General features: G+C 41.8%; 1 protein-coding gene across 2 annotated transcripts in view; it reads right to left on the bottom strand.

Annotated features, from left to right (window-relative positions):
* The window catches only part of DIO2 (iodothyronine deiodinase 2), a 253238-nt gene that overhangs the window by 185546 nt on the left and 47210 nt on the right, over positions 1 to 20482 (bottom strand). For both annotated transcript variants that reach the window (XM_043918910.1, XM_043918909.1), the window contains exon 3: positions 6452 to 6580. The gene's annotated coding sequence lies outside the window, so the exon portion shown is untranslated. The remainder of the gene's footprint in view (positions 1 to 6451; positions 6581 to 20482) is intronic.

Genomic DNA, 20482 nt, shown 5'->3' with positions numbered 1-20482 from the left:
TACCAGGCTGCAACTCTTGACCTACCACTCCGTCGGGCCTTCTCTGTGGCTTATTCCTTCAGCCGTCCCTAGAAATGGATTTATTCTCAGGCACTCTTATTCCTGGGGGGCCCGGGAGTGGTGTAAGCCTCGGTGGCCCCTAAAAGTTTAAACCTGCTATTTTGGCTTCATTTAGATCCTACTCTGAAAGAGGTCTCCCTGCCCTGTTGGTGGGAATGTAAATTGGTGCAGCCACTAGGGAGGACAGTATGAAGGTTCCTTCACAAACTAGAGTCACCATCTGGTCCAGCACTCCCACCCCTGAGCATACACTGGGAGAAGAACATGGCCCAAAAGGATGCATGCAGCCCCATGTTCATTGCAGCACTGTTTACAATAGCAGGGACGTGGAAGCAACCTAACTGTCTGTTGACAGAAGAATGAATAGATAAGATACAATACATATATACAACGGAATATTACTCAGCCATATAAAGGGAAAAAACTGGGTCGCTTGCAGAGACATGGATGGATCTCAAGATTGTCATACTACGTGAAGTCAGTCAGAGAAGGAGAAATATCATATGACATCCCTTATAGGTGGAATCTAAAAAGAAATGGTACAAATGAACTTATTTACAAAACAGAAACAGACTCACAGACTTAGAGAATGAATTTATGGTTGCCAGTGGGGAAGGATAGAGGGACGGAATAGCCAGCAAGTTTGGAACGGACATATACACACACCTATATTTAAAATGGATCACCAACAAGGTCCTGCTCTATAGCAGAGAGAACTCTGCTCAGTGTTACGTAGAAGCCTGGATGGGAGAGGAGTTTAGGAGAGAAGAGATACATGTGTCTGTATGGCTGAGTCCCCTTGCTGTCCGCCCGGAACTATCACATTATTAATTGAATATATGCCAATATAAACTGAAAAGTTGAAAGGTAAAACATAAAAACAAAAAAAGTACATAGAAGATTTCTCGAGAGAGAGAGCTAGAAAAGGCAAAGGAGTGCTGTTGGTGGGAAATACTCATGAAGCAAAAAGACTGAAAAAACAAGTCGCAAAAACTCCTTTATCAATAATGACTAACACTGAATAATCCCCACAAGTGCCAGGCACTCTTCTAGGAGCTTTGCCTGTATCAAGTCATCCAATTATCTCAACAATGTCGTGTTAAATGCTCCTAGAATCCTCATTTGCAGAGGAGGCAACACAAATACAGAGAAAGAAAGTCAGTTGTTCGAGATGAGAATGTTGGAGCCGGGCAGTCCTGCTCAATAATCAAAGTAAAACTAATGCTACAATCAGATGGTTCCCTCAGTGTTAGTTACACACCAGATACTGTGCTATGCGTGTTACACGTGTTATCTCATAAGATCCCTACAAGACCCCATGAAGCAGGTGCGATCATGATGCTCATTTATACGTTGTCCTTATTTTACATCTGAAGTTTAGAAATGTCAAACAAGGGAGTTAGGATTCAAATTAAGGTTAGAGTGAAGGAAGTTTCGGAGGTTTTCCTTCTCACTATTGCCTCTACAAGTTATACCAGCTAGCCCCTAGAGAGGGCTAGGGAAGGGTGCTTCAGAAGACACAGAGCGCCCTGTTATCAGACACAGTCAAGCAGGGGTGAAGGATTTACTCAAGAGAGGTGGTCTTTCAAAATCATTTCCATCTCTCCACAGCTTAGGGACTGACGCTTACAATGTATTCCACGTCTTGTCTTCTTTTCCTACCGGGCTTCTAACGGCTCACCCTGCAGCTGCAGGCTGCCTTCTCTTTATCATGTGTGTTTTTTACAATATTCGGGTGCCACCTTCAATAATTCTTGCTGCTGCAGCAGCAGCTGAGAACCTCAGGATTATGGAAGACCTTGAAAAACAAGCCTGAATTGTCTTCTTACAAAACAGACATTTCCTTGCTGTGTATTTTGTGTGGAGAGCCAGGATCACGTTGTTCAGACTTGTAATGGACTGGGTGCTCCTAAGACAACAGCGGAACCGCACCCACGCGTTAGCCCAGGGATGTTTGCTTGCTCTTCAGATTTGGATCTCCAGGTTGATGTTAGGTCCCTGGATACCTGGAACTTTGTGCTCAGTCACAGATTAAAGAAGAAAGTGCTCCACAGTGATAGAAAGTCACTAGGTTCTGAATCCATTATTGAAATAAAGTCAGTTTCCCCGAAAGAAAGGACATCATAACATGCATCATGATAGTCCTTACTTAATATCCATTAAGTGCCCCTCTACTGAGCACTTTACATTTATCATCTCACTTAATCCTCACATGAAAAAGAAAACTGAAATATGTACTGAGATCCATCACAGGTGGGGGTTCTTTTTTAGACGCTCAGTCATGTCCGACTCTTTGCAACCCCATGGGCTATAGCTCACCAAGCTCCACTGTCCATGGGATTTTCCAGGCCAGAAAACTGGAGTGCATTGCCATTTCCTTCGCCAGGGTATCTTCCCCAACCAGGGATCAAACCTGTGTCTCCTGCAATGCAGGCGGATTCTTTACCACTGGGCCACCACGGTAGCCCACCACAGGTTGCAGGTAAGCGAACTGAAACTTTGGAATATTAAATAACTGCCCCATGGCCACACAGCTGTGGGAAATGGAAATAGTATTTTTAAACGACCACTACCCTTGGAGAAGCCTATCCATCATCCAACACGGCTTCCTACCATCCCAATAAAATTAACTTAGCATCATGAAGTTGTACCAACACAAGAGCATTATGGATGCTGCTTACTAGAACTTTTATGAGAGCCTTCAGAGCGGGAATGAAGTTCTCACTTGAGCTCAATTCCTGCCATAATGATTGCTAGTCCAAGATGGCCTTGACACAACTAGAAACTTAGGGGTAGGCACTTACTGTACTTTCAAATGCCATCAAATCCATATACTGCGGGTCTAAATCCACAGAATATGGCTTAAATCCCATCTTTCATAGGAGCTTCCTCTCTCCTTATATGCTTATTTATCAATACTTAGGTCTAACCATGGGCTTCTTGTAGTAGTCAAGAACTTGCCTGCCAAAGCAGGAGACGTAAAGAGACATGGGTTTGATCCCTGAGTAGGGAAGATCCCCTGAAGGAGGGCACAGCAACCCACTCCTGTATTCTTGCCTGGAGAATCCCATGGACAGAGGAGCCTGGCGGGCCACAGTCCACAGGGTCTCAAAGAGTTGGACACGACTGAGTGACTTAGCACAAACACATGGTTAATCATCCTCAATTATAGTTTAAAGAACTAGAGGCAAGATCTTATTTCTACCACAGGGATCTCATATTAGAAGATACTGATTTTTATTTTTGTTATTGTTTGTGGGGAGAGGGTTCAATTTTGCTTTATGCCATGGAGCTTATCTCTTTAGAGTATTTATCTTCGGCAACATTATAGCAACATAATTTTTCAAATTTTGGTCATTTGCTTTTTACAAAATTGTTTTAGGATATACCTTGTGGCCCTGATACCCTAAAACCATGGAAGTAAATTTTGAAATACTATGCACAACAGGACAAGAACCAACCATACCGGAGTTTTAAACTAAATACATAAAACATGAAGACTATGGAGACAGAGCCAGCCAACTGAAGATACAAGGAATCTAGACTCTAGATTGGCTCGAAATGATGATATTATGGAATTTTTATACTAAAACTTCCTTAGAAATGAGCTATGCCATTACTCCCAGTACCAGGTGAGTAAAAATGAGGCCTACTGTGTTGGGGAAACTGGTTTGGGGATCACATAGGTAGTCAGGGGTGAAAAAAAAAATCCACCTGCCAATGCAGGAGATGCAAGAGACTTGGGTTCGATTCCTGGAGGAGGAAATGGTAACCCACTCCATTATTCTTGCCTGGAGAACCCCATGGACAGAGGAGCCTGGTGGGCTACAGTCCATGGGGTCACAAGGATTGGACATGGCCGAGCACAGCCAGACGTGGAGGGAGGCAGGACAAGAAGCAGTTAACTTTTGTAACTCTTGCTTGTCACTCACAACCTGCATTTTTTGGTTTCCTCTAAGGTTTATCCCTGCCCTTTTCTCCTGCCTTCACGAAATGATATTTTTCATTAAAGAGTATTCTGGCCCACATTCTCTCTGGCAAGAGAGCCCCATTCAAGCTCCACCCCTGCCACTAATGCACCGTGGGGCACACCGCTTGCCCCAGCCCTGGCCCCTGGCTGCGACTGTGCTCAGGCGCCTCTCTCTCTTGCTCATCCCAAAACAAGAGCCATGACCACACCGCTGACGGCCGGACCCTAGAGTACAGGCGGCATCGACAGGGGCAACCGCCTTGCCGTGAATTTTACGGTTTGCGAAGCCCTCATCTCCCAGCCAGTTCCTTTTTTAAGCACCTGGAAGCTACCACAAAAGTGATGTAACTTGTTCTCTTGATAAAAAGCCAGAGACAAGATTAAATATTGGTCTTTCTCATGGACATCCAGCCAGAAGTCAAACATTACCTTCCCCCTTTACTATGGTGAAGTGAAATATTTGTGCCTCATGGCTCCAGTGTATTTCATCATCTAGGTCTGATTTTTTTTTTTTCCCTTGGGCCTAGGAGCTCCTCTGTCAGAACAGATCAATGCTGTCCATCAACTGATGTCCTAGTTTTCAGTAGCCAACCCCCAAGACAACCCCCTAGAAGAGTCTCCTGCCGTCCTCACACCTCACATTTTGTCCCCTCAGGATAAAATGGGGGAGCCAAGGGGACTGCCTCACAAGCGATAGTGAGGAAGAGAAGGGTTTTGCCCTTTTTGCAGACATCAGAAGCTTCCTCACACTGTCTCAGGCACGGTCCTAACTTCCACTGGAGATGACACAGGGAGGTGCCAGCTGGCAGCAGACCTGCTGGCTGGCGCTCTGAAACAGGTTCAACTAGTTAAATGGAAGTGCATTGCCAAGCCAAGACTATCCTGACCCTGCACTGGAAAAAGGTCAAAACCCTGCCACTGGAGGGAGGTGGCAGGGAGCATCTGGATGCAAAGAGTCTGATGCATCTTCTGTCCAGTAGCTGTACCTTACCAGATCATGTCCACTGTGTCCATGAAAAATTCACACGTTAAAGTGCCAACCTGCCGCATCTCAGAAAGTGATCTTATTCAGAAATAGGGGTGTGACAGACATCACTAGTTCAGATGAGGTCATCCTGGAATAGGGTGGGCTCCTGTCCAATATGACTGGTGTCCTTATCAGAAGATGCAGGTAAACAGGGAGGAGACAATATGAACATGTCGATGGAGATCAGGGTGATGCCTCTACAAGCCAAGGAATGCCAAAGATTATCAGGAACCACCAGAAGCTAGGAGAGAGGCATAGAAGAGATTTCTCCCTCCTGGCCCTTTGAAGGAATCAACCGTGTGGACACCTTGATCTTGAATTTCTAGACTCCAGATAATAAATTTCTGTTGTTTAGGTCACTCAGTCTGTAGTACTTTGTTATGGTAACCCTAGAAAAACTAGCACAGACCATATTTCCCAAGTTTTCAGAAACTTAATACATTGCTACAGCAATCTGGACATTCCAATAATTTCGTGGCTGAAATAGAAAGTTTATAGAATTCATCATAATATTAATTATCCTTATTGATAATTAAACTTATCCTTATTGTGATACATTGTCTGTCTATTTCCACCCAACAATACCATCGCTTGAATGTCTCAAAATAAACTAAACCAACAAACCAAACCACAGGCTTATGACTAAAAACTTAGAACTCTCTGCACAATTCTTTCCAAAGCAGAGTGCCATTTCCAAAGTGTAGTTAAGACCAGCTAAGAACTTCCCATAACTCAACTGGTACACTTCCCATAACTCAACTAGTACACTGTATTCTTTCCTGCCCCACAATAAATGCTACCGTGTGTCTGTGTACCAGTCACCATGAAAGGTATTAGAGACACACCAAGGTCAAAACAGGTGGTCATCGTCTTCCAGTGGCCTGTGTTCAGTGAGGAAGACAGAGATCAATCAAGCAATTACTCAGACATAGACGACTATGAACTGTGACAAGTGCAGTGAAGACATTTCACCACACTTTGCAGACAGCTACTTTCCCTAAGAACCAGCAGGCAGGCAGAGAGAGGCAGAGATAGGCATGCCCTGTATTCCATGGGAAACCGATAATACCATCAGTTTGCTCCCATGAAAACAAAACACCGAATATTACATTCCAAGCCACCTGCCAAAACGAATCATCTTAATAAAACAGGGCCCAAAAAGAAGGAGACAGGAGCTGAAAGTGGTAGAGAAGCAAAGCAAGAAATAGGACATGGAGAGAGTTCAATAAATTGGAAACTCAAGACAAAATGCTGCCATTGAGTCCCTCACCCTCCAGGATTTGAGAGAGTACGGATGTATGTCCAGCACTGTGAGCGTGGCAGTGGTGAGTGGCACATGATCAGGCATGAGATTTTGTGCAGATGAAAGGATCTTACTCAAAATAAAAGCCTACCTTTGTTTGCAGCACTCTTTCTAAACTGGAACCTCAGTGTTCAGCAGGCTCCTTGCTCTGCGCAGTTGTGAGCCCTTGAACTCGCTGCCAAACGGTGTAGCCGGTCACCAAAAAAGCTGCCGAACGCTGCTGAAGACAGGGAAGAAAATCCATTGAATTAGTCCTGAACATTGCAAAAGCGGCTGCCTCTCTCAATTACTTTGTCAAGTCCCATTTTAATTGTAGCTCTGATCACATGTAAGCTTTTCCCACGGCGGGGATGGAGCCAGGATCCTCAAAGTGCCAGCATGTCCCCCGCCACCAGGCCGATATGAACAGGTCTGAAGCTGCTGGGTAGCTTGCCTCTGATGGAATTCAACAAGATAAACTGCTTCCTTGGCATTTATGTTACTCTTAGCGTGGATTGTATTTACACCTTTTGCCTCTTGGTGATGACCAACTTGGACGATCTATTTTGAGATCTCCCGAACAATCTAAAGCAGAACTGATTTGAAAATACCTTTAAAACAATAAATCCATCACTGTATGAAAACATACACACTTCTGTTTCCCCAAATAAGCATCCAGGGATATGTGATAGACGGGGGCTGGGTTAACAAGCAAATAATAGCAAAATAATACCTGTGGGGCAAGAACCTCTATCATGAAACAGAAATAAGCTCCTGCGCCAACACCAAATTCCACTGTGACCCTTGACTCAGCCTTAACTGAGTTTTGCATCATTGCAAAGTGTGGTTGTGATAAGTGGAGATGTTGAACCATCCTTAAGTAGCTACTGGCATCACTACGCTGCCCAGGTAAATAATGCGAAAGCAAAACTGCTTTGAATTCTATTATATTAGATGGTGGAAAGGCTTAAATATGTTCGGCACATTTAGTGTCATGTTTGAAAATGAGTGGGGGGAAATGACCGCTAAAGAGAGAAAAGAGAAGAGAAATAGATTGCCTGCAAGCGACAGAAAACGGAATGTTCTAGGAATGGGAATTGATGGCTGGTCAGAGCAATGGTTCTTGAAATGTGGACCAGGACTAGAAGCATCAGTAACACCTGGGAACTATTTAGAAACACAAACTCACAGAGAGAGTGGGGGGTGGGTGTGGGTTTGGGTGTGGATGTGTGCTTTGGAGGCAGGCAGAGGAAGTGGGCATATCAACAATCCATAGTCTAATAAGCCAGGGATTCTGACGCATACTCACATTTGAGAACCACTGAGTTAGGGCATGGAGACCAAAGCACATTTAAGAGAAAAACAAGACTAAGCAAACCATCTTCCCCTAAGCAGATGATCGGGGCAGAACTTTAATGCCTCCAGGAAAAGAACTCTAACCCTGGAGCCTGTAAATTATTAGGGAGTCTAACAATCTAAGCCATGGTGATAAAGAGATGAAAAGGTCATTGAAGTAGACAGTTAAACAGTTCTTCAGCCGAATGGGTGACAGACCTGATCCCTGTCCTCGTGACACTTGTAGAATTTCTGCAAGTTCACTACAAACACTGTTTTCATCCCCAAATTCCTTAGTGACTGAAATCAGCCTTAAGCCCAGGCAGCTGAAGTTTTTGTGGTCTGGCAAATGTTTGGTATGACTCCCTTCACCTGAATCTGAGCATTTTCTTTCTGAATCGTTCACTGAGTGAGAAGAATTTGAAAAGGAATTAATAAAACACATTCTCTGAGGTTGGAAAAATACAATCTCCTCTGATAGCCATATGACTAGGCCAGTACAAGCAAAATACATACAGATAAGAAACACAGAAGACTTCTACATTGTGTAGGCTTCCCAATTATCCTAAACACTTGGGGGGATCCCTAGTGGAGGTCACTGGTCAAAATAAAAGTTGAAGGGACTGAAAATCTGGGAAAGAACGAAAATGTTCTAATAAAAGGGTAGCGTTGATGTGGTCTGTCCAACCTAAGCTGAATGCTAGTGTGACTTCTCCACCCTCCTCCCCTTCCCCAAACTTACAAGCAACTCTTTGCTCTGGGATATTAATGAGAAAGAATTTTATGTGAATGGAAATATCTTTTTCTTTCAAACTTTTTCATTTAGCATACACCAAAGACACTTGTGTACTTAGAAGTGACATCCGTTTGCTAGTTCAGTTCCCCCAGGTTAGGAAAGTAAATGGATGTTTTGGCAAATAGTCTTAACTAGCACTCAAAGTTGGACTCTTGAGAAACAATTTTCTTTATTCAGTGTTCTCCTATAATGGAAGGTGGTGTAAGATTAATTTTGAAAAGATTGGAAATATCCTAATGAAATTTCTTTTTCTTTTCCCAGATATTATTGTGAACTTCCTATCTCTACCACAAATAATCATTTCAAAAGATGCTCTAAAATGGTCCCCCAGAGGTGTTAGCTTCAGAGCCACCTAATCCATTTAACTCCAGTTTATAGGAATAATTTCACTGAAAAAAATAACATTTGCTTAGCTAGTTCCAACTCTTTGAGTCCAGGTCCTGATTTTTCTTCTAAATGTATCTCCTTTTTTTTACACAACAAGGGTAGCAGCCTATAGTCAAGTCTCTGCCAAAACTTTTGAGAGCACTAGAAAGAAAAGTATAAGAATAGTCATTTAATATTTTCCCCCTGTAGATATAGCACTTCTTTTGTGCTTACTGGTCTCATCCCAGCAAGAGTGATGGGATGGTTTTTCTTCCTCATGGCAACCCACTTTATTTTTTTAATTGGAATGGAACTGCTTTACAGTGTGGTGTTAGCTTCTGCTATACAATGAAGCGAACCAGCTGTGTGTACAGGTATATTCCCTGCCTCTTGAGCCTCCGTCCCACTGCCCCACTCCCAGCAGGCCCCTCTAGGCACCACAGGGCGCTGAGCTGGATGGCCTGTGTGCTATAGCATCTTCCCATCAGCTGTTTTACACACGGCAGTGTGTTCACATCAACGCTACTCTCCCAACTCTTCCCACCTTCCCCTTGCTCCACTGGGCCACTGTTCGTTCGCCGCATCTGTGTTTCTATTCCTGCCCTGCAAATAGGTTCACCTGGACAATTTTCCTAGACTCCACATTTATACACCAATAGACAATATTTGTTTTCCTCTTTCTGAGTTACTTCATCTTGTATGACAGACTCTAGGTCCATTCACATCACTACAAATGACCCGATTTCATTCCTTTTTATAGCTGAGTAGTATTCCATCACACACACACACACACACACACACACACACACACATCACATCTTGTTTGGGCTTCCCAGGTGGCACGAGTGGTAAAGAACTCACCTGCCCCTGCAGCAGATATAAGAGATGAGGGTTTGATCCCCGGGTGGGGAAGATCCCATGGAGGAGGGCATGGCAACCCACTCCAGCATCCTTGCCTGGAGAATCCCGTGGTCAGAAGAGCCTGAGGGACTACAGCTCATAGGGTCGCAACGAGTCAGACACGAATGAAGCGGCTTAGCCCACATGCACGCAATCGTCTTTATTCATTCAACTGTTGACGGACGTTTAGGTTGCTTCCATGACTTGGAGATTGTAAATAGTGCTACAATGAACACTGGGGTGTGTGTGTCTTTTTAAATTATGGTTTTCTCTGGGTATATGCCCAGTAGTGGGATTCTGAGGCACCTGAATTTTTAACTTTCCCTACTGTCTTTTATTCACTATCAAGAATATGCTAGGACACCCCAGGTGGCTCAGTGGATAAAGAATCCACCTACAATACAGGAGACGTGGGTTCCATCCCTGGGTCAGGAAGATCCCCTGGAGAAAGGCATGGCAACCCACTCTGGTGTTCTTGCCTGGAGAATCCAATGGACAGAGAAGCCTGGCGGGCTCAAGTCCATGGGGTCTCAAGGAGTCAGACATGGCTGAAGAGACTGAGCGTGCATGTAACCATGCAAGCATACGCCAAAAAGCTCATCTCATTTTAAGACAATCCACCTTTAGTCTAGGCTGCTAAACTTATACTATGGATCATCAACCAAAGCTCTACTTTAGGTTGTTCACCAGTGGTCTTCAAAGCTGGAATGAAAATTACAGTTTGGATATTAAAGACCTCATGACAGCTACTGATGAGAAGAACTCTTCTAAGATGCATCAGTCCAGACAGTTGCTCATAGGAATTTATGTTTGGTCTGACTAAATATCCTTTGGAACTTAAAAATCAGACCAGTTATTTGAACTCATACATAGCCAGCTTTCCTACAATCTTTATCTTAGACTCCCTGGGCAGGTAGCTTTGCATGAGATTGAAGAAGTCAAAAATCTCAAAGAAAGGAGGACTCAGGTATCCAATGAATCCAGACTATGACTGTCTGACTGTCTGTCTGTCTGTCTCTCTCTCTCTCTCTCACACACACACAGCATCTAGGAACTCAAATTCCAATGGTGGGGTCTTTTTCAACCACAGAGACACAGTGCTTTTTTGTTCCCTCTTCCTTTCCACAGTCAACTAAAGGGGTTTGACAGTAATTGAAGCCACATGCATTGTTGTGCTTCAGATTGTGTCAGTTCTATAAACTTGCTTTCCTTTTTTCACTACCCTCTAAATTTGCATTTTTACCATGCACATGGTATATGTCAAATCTCATTACAATAGAAACCTCTGAAAGACAGACATCCCAAAGCTCTCAATTGTGAGTGCTATTCTTTTTCTCAGACAATGCACAATGCAATAGTTTCCCTATGACAAAATTATATGGACAGTCATTGGGAATTAGTCTGAAAGAAATTAATAACCAGAAAGAGATAAATAATATGAGAAGAAGCCAAGTCTTGCAATTGACATAGCACTGATTTTCTTAATATTATTCCATGACTCTAAGTATTATTTACTGATTTACTTTGATATACAACATACGGGAATGCTTTCATGTACACCTCACTTTGTCCTCCATACCATCTCTTGGTTCCATTACTAGTTTATATAAATGATTCTATCTCCCTCATGTAAAATGAGATTGTTGGCCTACATTGTCACTAAATTCCTATGTCCCCAAATCTCTGATTCTCTTCTGAGAAGCCCATAGAGTCACATTCTTCAGAATATTTCATGAACTTTCCCTACCAGATTCAAACTACTCCATTTAGTTCAGGTGTAACCTAAATCAAATTCTTTATGACTATACAGTGGAAGTGACAAATTAGATTCAGGGATTAGATCTGATAGACAGAGTGCCTGAAGAACTATGGACAGAGGTTCCTGACATTGTACAGGAGGCAGGGATCAAGACCATCCCCAAGGAAAAGAAATGCAAAAAGACAAAATGGTTGTCTGAGGAGGCCTTACAAATAGCTGTGAATAGAAGAGAAGTGAAAGGCAAAGGAGAAAAGGAAAGATATACCATTTGAATGCAGAGTTCTAAAGAATAGAAAGGTGAGATAAGAAAGCATTCCTCAGTGATCAGTGCAAAGAAATAGAGGAAAACAATAGAATGGGAAAGACTAGAGATCTCTTCAAGAAAATCAGAGATACCAAGGGAACATTTCTTGCAAAGATGGGCACAATAAAGGACAGAAATGGTATGGACCTAACAAAAGCAGAAGATATTACGAAGAGGTGGCAAGAATACACAGAAGTATACAAAAAAGATCTTCATGACCCAGATAACCACAATGGAGTGATCACTCACCTAGAGTCAGACTTCCTGGAATGAGAAGTCAAATGTGCCTTAGGAAGCATCACTACGAACAAAGCTCATGGAGGTGATGGAATTCCAGTTGAGCTATTTCAAATACAAAAAGATGATGCTGTGAAAATGCTGCACTCAATATGTCAACAAATTTGGAAAACTCAGCAGTGGCCACAGGACTGGAAAAGGTCAGTTTTCATTCCAATCCCAAAGAAAGGCAATGCCAAAGAATGCTCAAACAACCACACAATTGCACTCATCTCACACGCTAGTAAAGTAATGCTCAAAATTCTCCAAGCCAGGCTTCAACAGTATGTGAATTCTGAACTTCTAGATGTTCAAGCTGGATTTAGAAAAGGCAGAGGAACCAGAGGTCAAATTGCCAACATCCACTGGATCATAGGGAAAGCAAAAGAGTTCCAGAAAAACATCTACTTCTGCTTTATTGACTATGGCAAAGCCTTTGACTGTGTGGATCACAACAAACTGTGGAAAATTCTTCAGGAAATGGAAATACCAGACCACCTTACCTGCCTCCTGAGAACTCTATATGCAGGTCAAGAAGCAACAGTTAGAACTGGACATGGAACAACAGACTGGTTCCAAATCAGGAAAGTAGTACATCAAGGCTGTATATGGTCATCCTGCTTACTTAACTTACATGCAGAGGACATCATGAGAAATGCTGGGCTTGATGAAGCATAAGTTGCAATGAAGTTTGCCAGGAGAAATATTAATAAACTGAGATACACAGACAACACCACCTGCAGAAAGTGAAGGGGAACTGAAGGGCCTCTTGATGAAAGTGGAAGACGAGAGTGAAAAAGCGGGCTTAAAACCAACATTCAGAAAACTTAAGATCATGGCATCCGGTCCCATCACTTCATGGCAAATAGATGGAGGAACAATGGAAACAGTGACAGACTTTATTTTCTTGGGCTCCAAAATCACTGCAGATGTTGACAAAATTAAAAGATGCTTACTCCTTGGAAGGAAAGCTATAACCAACCTAGACAGCATATTAAAAAGCAGAGACATTACTTTACCAACAAAGGTTCATCATTAAATTAAATGGTTTTTCTAGTAGTCATGTATGGATGTGAGAATTGGACCATAAAGAAAGCTGAGTGCCCTAGAATTGATGCTTTTGAACTGTGGTGTTGGAGAAGACTCTTGAGAGTCCCTTGGACTGCAAGGAGATCCAACCAGTCCATCCTAAAGGAAATCAATCCTGAATATTCATTGGAAGAACCGATGCTGAAGCTGAAGCTCCAATATTTTGGCCACCTGATGTGAAGAGCCAACTCATTGGAAAAGACCTGGATGCTGGGAAAGATTGAAGGGGGGAGGAGAAGGGGGCGACAGAGGATGAGATGGTTTGATGGCATCACTGACTTGATGGACATGAGTTTGAGCAAACTCCGGAGGTTGGTGCTGTAGAGGGAAGCCTGGTGTGCTGCAGTCCATGGGGTCGCAAAGAGTTGGACATGACTGAGCAACTGAACTGAACTGAATTTATTCATTTAGTCATTAAATGAATATATATTGAATTTCTACCTGTGTTCAGGCATTCTGCTAGACACTGCCCTTAAGAAACTCATAGTCTAGAATCATATATTTCCCATTTGATAATATTTATTTTTAAAGAGGATGTACACACTCTTATGTAGCACATTATCCATTTTGCTTATGTATGTCAGTGCAAATATGCATATGCCCAACTTGGTCTTGCACCCTTAAAACTATAGACATCTTGAAGTTCAGGAGAGTACTTTATGAATTTTGGCCCCACTTAAAGAAGTTAATATAGAATCTATATATTTAATATAAAAACAAACATTAACAGATAGTTTATTCAAACAAATTAAGGGAATTCTATAGTTATTTTTCTTAAAATTTCCAGGTAAGATAGAAATCAATAATTCAAATCCCTGATTGTGAATACAATTGGAATGAAATTCAAATGAGATTTGAGGAATATATTTGCCAACATGTTATTTCTCATGAATTCTTAACCAATTATTACTTATATTGTGCAGAAATCCAGTACAAGATTAGATGAATTATGCAAATACAGTCAGATTTCAGTCTGATAACATTTTTAATGAAATTCTAATAGGTCTTAAAAGTCCATTAGTTAGCTTTAGAATTCTAATCCCGTGTTGTGAAACCATATAAGTGAGCTTAGAAGTTAACTCATCAGGATTCCTCAGTATGCCAGAATCATTCTCTTTTTATTTCTCTCCATCCATATCATATGTATATAATTGTATGTGATACATTGATTTGTTGGTGCTGTTTAGTTGCTAAGTCTGACTCTTTTGCAAGCCATGGACTGTAGCCCACCAGGCCCCTCAGTCCATGGAATTCTCCAGGCAAGAATACTGGAGTAGTTGCCATTCCCTTCTCTGGGGGGATCAAACCCACGTCTCCTGCATTGGCAGGTGGGTTCTTCACCAGTAACTGAGCCACCAAGGAAGCCCATAATACATTGATGCATCATTACAGTAACGATGTCCATTCATTGGGTGCCTAGCCCACTGTGACAAGTGTTTTACATGTTTATTCCCCAAAACATCCCTGTAAAGTAAGTATTATCTCCTTTCCCAGATGAAGGGAGTAGTAGAAAAAGATATGCACAAAGCAGCACAATTTGCAGGAAATTAACATAACAGTGATTATTATAGCTAGCCTTCACTGAGGACTTATGATGCACATTCACGGTTCTGAGAATCACACATACCTTTCTGTTGCTGTAAACTTTTTATTTTGCATTGAGGTATAGCCAGCTAGCAATGTGATAGTTTCAGATGATCAGTGAGGGGACTCAGCCATACAAATATATGTGTCCATTCTCCCCCAAACTGCCCCTGCCATCTAGGCTGCTGCATAACATTCAGCAGAGGTGCATTTGCTATATGGTGTGTCCTTGTTGGTTATCCAGTAAGAATCACACGTACCTTATCTGATTTAAACTCTCAAGATCAGAGAACTGTCTCAAGTTTGGAGAAATCTCAGGGAACCATGGTTGACAGGAAAAATAAGACTTACTGTGCCAACTTGGTCTGCTTCAAGGACATTCCTTTGCACACAGAGCTACCTCTAAAAGCCAGCTCATGATCTGAACACATTCTTCTAATCTAGGACCTGTGTGCTTAGTCGCTTGTCGTTTCTGACTCTGTGCGGCCCTATGGACTGCAGCTCGCCAGGCTCCTCTGTCCGTGGGGATTCTCCAGGCAAACATAGTGGAGTGGGTTGCCAAACCCTCCTTCAGGGGCTCTTCCCAACCCAGGACTGAACCCAGGTCTCCCACATTGCAGGTGGAATCTTTACTGACATAGCCACCAGGGAAGCCCAATAACACTTTTTAAAACTGCTTATCATAACCATTCTAATGGATATGAATGCAGTTTTGATTTGCATTTCCTTAATAATTAATGCTGTTAAACATCTCCCTGTGTGCCTGTTGGCCATCTGTAGGTTTTCTTTGGAAAAATGTCTATTCAGCTCCTTTGCTATTTGTTAATTGACTTGTTTTGTTGTTGTTGAATTATATGAGTTTTTTATATACTATTTTGAAGAGTATTACATGACATAAGTCAAATAAGCTAAAACAAAAACTATGATTTTATAAGTGTTTTTAATATGTGAAATATTAAATTAAAAGCAAACAAGCAAAACAAACAAAAACCGAAACAGATTCAGAGAACATAGTGGCTACCAGAAGGAAAGAGAGTAGGAGAAGGCAAAATGGGTAATGGGACCAACAGTATGGTGATGGATGGAAACTGAACTTTTGGTGGTGGTGAGCATGTTAAGGTACATACCGAAATCAAAACATACCGAAGTCAAAACAAAATATTTTACAGACAAAACTTACATCAAGTTGTAAACCAATTTAAAAAGTACTTATATAAAGAGCAGGGGCAGATCCAGGTTTGTTAGTCCTAAAGGTTATACAATTTGGGGTCCTTATTTTGTAAAAGAACACACAAAATTGTTCAGACAAAATTGGTCATGAAAGCACACAGTGGTTATAACTAGCTGTTGTTAGATTATCTTACGTTTTCAAATTTTACAAACACACGTGATCACATTGCAAGAGGTCTTGCCAGAGACTTGGAAGGGGCTGTGTGTGTGTGTTGGGGGTGGGGGGGAGGTGGTTAAACTTTGCACTTCATTGGATTCACTGCCTCTCACCATGAACAAGTGTGAAGTGAGCACATTCAGCAGCATGTTGAAATAGCAGTCATCAATGAAGTTGCAAGTGGAGGATATCCTTCAAATTAACTCAACTGTTGAACACAAGAAACTTTATAACCTCTAGATCTTGGGAACTGAGATACATGTTGCAACTGATCATTCACCTGGAGACCAGGGCACAAGTACTGAGGTTCAAAAGTGAGGCTAAAGGTACCTGACTGGCAGAGTGACAGAGTGGCATATTGTTACACTTCTTAAACCCCTTCTGGGAAGGGCAACCACCTCTCCTGCCTGAATGTGTCAAAACACATCAAAGCATTAGACAAACAGCTCAGACGTTTACCACATTTCCACTCTTGTCTGTTGACCCCAGGGACAGGGAGGGGCAGGGCTTGGTGAGGCAGTGAGCATCCTGTTACACATAATCCGCCCAACAGTCCAGAATTCACTTCTTGAATAGCTCTCACACCCTGGGCCCTTTTGTGTCTCAACAATAGACACACTCATTTTTCCCTCCACCTTGTAAAATCCACTTTGAAGAAATGTAAGGCAGTCAGTGAGCATTAAAAAAAAAAAAAAAAAATTCCTTAGTAGGACCACCCATTAATAATGTTACCCTAGAAGAGATAAAGAAAAATAAAGTTTAGATACAGGAATCAAAGAGATCAGATGAACCAGATGTCAATGGCTTTCATAGAGAATGACCTAATGAAATGCATTGGCATGGTTTTCCTTTCAAAAGCAATCTTGAAATGAAAAGAAAAATATCTTAGGCAGGCTGAAACATACATTTTTAGATGATGGACCCAGACTGACTTCCTTATTTGCACCCTTAGAGCTTTTGGAGGCCAGAGAGATTGAAATCTTCCCTGCTGTTTGTTTGATTTGGTCTGAGTTGAAGCCAAGAGATGTGGCGATGGGAGTTTTGGAAAAACAATTAAAATGAAATGTATGCGGTGGGTTTTTCTGGGATCCTAATTAACTGGCCCATTTCTAGGTAACATTAGGGAAGTTGTGGGCAGTGATTATTATCTCTTTAAAGTCCTAATTAAAATGTCAAACTGTAAGGTAGAATGTCTTCAAAGCTGCATGTAATTTGATTGTGTTGGCTTATTGGGAAAATGGCCTTGGAAATACAAATAAACCAGCCACTAAAAAGATCCCAGAAGTCCAGGCTTTATTCCAGAAGTATAATCTGTTGAACCAATAGCATTTCATAACTAACCACTCACCAAGTGGTAGACATCCAAATGTCAAAGCCAGTTTCATAACACAGTGACACCTAACAGGCTGCAGAGGAATGCCTTGCCATAGCATACTGGGGTCTCAGAAGGGTGTTTGGGGTTAGTTCACCTACAAACGCTTCTCATCTAGCTTGAACTGTTCTCATTTGAAGAATTTCAGAAATGGCTGGCACCCTATCCACTGTTTAATTAGAACTTTGGAGCTGTTAAAGAACTCTTGCATACAACACAGACTTCTGAGCTTCTCCTGCACTGAGGTCTCAGGCAGATTGGAATCCCTGTCTCACCCATGAATGACCATTAGGAAAACTGTCCTTCCCTTAAGAAGGTGAAGCAGTTAAGACCCTTCAGGATGCAAATAACAAAAAGTCCATCAAAAAATGGCTTAATAAAGACTCTGGTTATGTAACAAGTGCAGCAGTTGGTTCATAGAGCATCTCAATGACATCACCAGTCATCCACTGTCCTTCCATCCATTTCAGCATGCCACCTGCTCTCTCACACTTTTCATGAGCTCTGGCACCAGTTCAGTTCAATTCAGTCTCGCAGTCGTGTCTGACTCTTTGTGACCCCATGAATCAGCACGCCAGGCCTCCCTGTCCATCACCAACTCCCGGAGTTTACCCAAACTCACGTCCGTTGAGTCGGTGATGCCATCCAACCATCTCATCCTCTGTCGTCCCCTTCTCCTGCCTTCAGTATTTCCCAGCATCAGGGTCTTTTCCAATGAGTCAGCTCTTCGCATCAGGTGGCCAAAATATTGAAGTTTCAGCTTCAACATCAGTCCTTCCAATGAACACCCAGGACTGATTTCCTTTAGGATGGACTGGTTGGATCTCCTTTCAGTCCAAGGGACTCTCAAGAGTCTTCTCCAACACCACAGTTCAAAAGCATCAATTCTTCGGTGCTCAGCTTTTTATAGTCCAACTCTCACATCCATATATGACTACTGGAAAAACCATAGCCTTGACTAGCAGACCATATACCCACAGCCAAAGAGAGAGATACAGGAACGTGGCCTTTCATGCATATCCTTTTATTTTTTCCTGGACACCCCTCAGCAGACTTGCCATGACATTTCTTTGCCCACAACTGTATCACATGCCCATGCCTAAACTAAACACTGCCAAAGGGAATTACCATGACTGGATTAGTTTAATCAAGACTCATCTCTTACCCCCACAGCTAAGGGGAGATCCAGTCTCCCCCGATGCACACGTCACACTGATGTCATACACGTCTTACTGAAAAACAACTCACCATTCTCTTTGCAATGAAAAAAAAACAAAAACCAGAGTCACGTCCTCCTCAGAGGTGGCATGTCTACTGCACTGCTGTTAATAGGGTTGAATACTGAGCTGCTTTTCCAGCAGTGGATAGATTTCCACTGACACATTCACTTCTCTTCTCTTCTCTCTCCATTCACGGCAAAGCTTATGCAAAATACCTAGTCAAGACCTTTGGCCCTGAACAAGAGGAGACCACTATGCTCGCCTTGGAATCCATCCATTTCATTCACTTGTTGACTCACAAATGTGGTCTGAGCATCCACTCAGTGGTTCCCAACCTCTGGGCCCCAATGCCTGATGATGTGGGATGGAGCTGATGTAATAACAATAGAAACCAAGTGCACAATAAATATAACGCCCTTGAATCATCCCCAAACCATACCCCCTCCTCCCAGTCCACAGAAAAATTTTCTTCCATAAAACTTGTCCCTGATGCCGAAAACGTTGGGGACAGCTGTATTAGGTGATGGGCCCTGTGTTAGATGTGGTCAGATGTGGTCTCTAACATCAGAAACCTTATAGTCAAGTGGGGAGAATATGTAAAGGCAAACAGGCAGAATAGTATCATAATCTCTGATGCGGAAAACATATTAAAGTACTTGAATTCGATAGTATCATAGGTGCTTCAATGGCAAAAGTCCTGGGCACTATATAGATGCAGAGAGAAGATTCCCTCACCCAGTCTCCTAGAGGAAGAGACTTCTAGAATGACAGGAGGATGTATCTTAAGCAGAAGGAGTTAAAAGAAGATTAAATGAACCATACAGCCTTCATCCTCATCTAATTAATTTTGAATAATTATCTCAAAACTTCTCAAGGATATATATACCACTGATTTCTCAAGGGTACCGAAACCACTAAATCAGGGATTCTTCAGGTACATAGATGAAAATCAGATTAGTAAACTTGAAGAAGAAAAAAAATACATCTTTATTTTCATCAACATCTAACTGAAATTTAGATTTTCTTTGATAATAAATATGAGCAAAAACAAAAAAACCCACAGTAGTATTAATCATTGCTCATGACTTTGGCAACAATAGAAGTCATAGATATTTCGTATTACTTTATGATGTGATGCAGATATATCAAAAAAGTATTCAAATCGTGGCATTTAAAGACCTACTGCTAGACATTATTCTTTAAAACATTTATTTTAAAGAATTACATGGATTTTTCAAAACATTTTGATTACTGTATTTCAATATAATTTGTTTCCATTTTTATTCTGTATATTTTAGTTCATGTATCTAAAAGCTATAGTTGGAGAAAGGGTTCACAGACTTCACCAGACTAGTTGGGGCACATTTCTTCCCTGGTCAGACTCTGCACTTGTACATGAACAATTCAGCAAAAGCTATGAATTTAATTTTTGTTGTAATTGTGCATTCTGCCCAATTAAATTTTGTATTTGATTCTCAGCAATGACAGTCCAGGTTATTAAAAAGATATTTTTTAGGGATATAATAAAGCTCTCCAAGTCTCTGGATTTGTTGTTTTCTTTTTGTAAGAACTTCAAAACCATCAGAAAATCTATCCCAGCCAAAGTCCTTGTAGTCATCATGACTGTCATAACGGTCAGGTTCTTAGGCATAGGCTGTAGTAGGCATTTCACCACAATCAACACTGGTAATGATTTGATTAAATGAGATTTACTGCATGCCACGGGTTACTAGTACCTAATTTCAACATTGTATT

Source organism: Cervus elaphus, chromosome 12 (genome assembly GCF_910594005.1).
Source record: "Cervus elaphus chromosome 12, mCerEla1.1, whole genome shotgun sequence".
Lineage (NCBI taxonomy): Eukaryota > Metazoa > Chordata > Mammalia > Artiodactyla > Cervidae > Cervus > Cervus elaphus.
The sequence above is the reverse complement of the archived record's forward strand: the minus strand, read 5'-3'. Positions and strand labels throughout refer to the sequence as shown.